This window comes from Octopus bimaculoides, chromosome 25 (assembly GCF_001194135.2).
Source record: "Octopus bimaculoides isolate UCB-OBI-ISO-001 chromosome 25, ASM119413v2, whole genome shotgun sequence".
NCBI lineage: Eukaryota > Metazoa > Mollusca > Cephalopoda > Octopoda > Octopodidae > Octopus > Octopus bimaculoides.
The window spans coordinates 34,273,534-34,274,798 of record NC_069005.1 but is presented as its reverse complement, the minus strand read 5'-3'; positions in this window follow the sequence as shown (position 1 = coordinate 34,274,798).

Here is a 1,265-nt window from a genome sequence, read left to right as displayed (position 1 = left end):
AAAAGATACTTGTGATCTGAAATCCCCTCCCCCTGTTTAGCCTTGAATTAACATTATTGTTAGAGATTTAGACCAAAAGAACCCGAAGCCAAACTGCAATAATAATCTTCGTTTTCAACAAAAATCTAACATTTTAGATTTAATTTTTATTAAACATTATGCTCTAGAGGCAGGAAACCCCGTCATAGGATTGAACGCAGAACAACGTTATAAGAAAGCAAGCACTCTACCCACCCCCAAAGCCATTCCGATGCCCAGCGTTCTCTTTCGTTCGTTGCCTGTACAAATGCATGTTGTAGGCTTATATGTGTGTGTGTGTATGCATGCTTTCTGTATGAGTAGATTTGTATATAGCATTCTTCTCCTCCAAACTCTAATAATAGAACCCCTCTCCCATCTCTCTCTCTCTCTCTCTGTGTGGGAAGAGTATTTTTTTTTTCTTTTCTGCTCTCTACTTCCTCTCCAGAGATTCTTCGACAGAGATAACCAGTTGCACGAATTAAAACCGATACATCACTCCTCCCAGTAACGATGTATTTTATTAAAACACGCCACCACCAACACCGCTATGCACCAATGAGCATCGTTTTTTTAAATTTTATTTTCGAACATTTTTCTTTATCCTTTTTTTTTCTTTTGGATGGTTGGGAGTATATTTCTTATGTTGGATAAAATATTACTTATTGACGAAGGAAAGATCAATTATTGATGTGGAATATTTATATTGGAATACGCTAATAGAAATAATGGCCAGAAAAAGCAAGATTCCACTAAGTTTTTACGTTTCAAGGCGAGGAATATTGACTCCAAATGTTTCATTGTATTTCAACATTTTTGAACTTCCACCGTGGGCCGGGGAGTATTTTTACGTGTTATTAAAGTTGGTTAAATCCTTCGCATGTCACTTTACGGCACGTCTGTGTGTGTGTGTATGTTTGTGTGTGGTGGCTGACTAAAGAAAGGATAAGTGTTTGGGGAAACTTAGTCTTAAGAAGTTAATGTCTGCCAATGAATTCATGCGTCACAGAATCTGACCGTTTGGTTTTTTTTTTTTTTTTGTCTGCAGTGAGGAGAGAGAGTTTCTTAGCTGTTGAGGAGGAAAAAACAAAGAAAAACGTGTCTCTGTTGCTTTCCTTTCTGCTGTACAAATTTATCAGTTCGTTCTTTCTTTCTCTCGCAATCGTTAAACTCGGAGTCCTGATTAAAAGATTCGGTTGCCATCACTACACTACGAAGATAGAAAAAAACCATAGCTAATCGCAAAA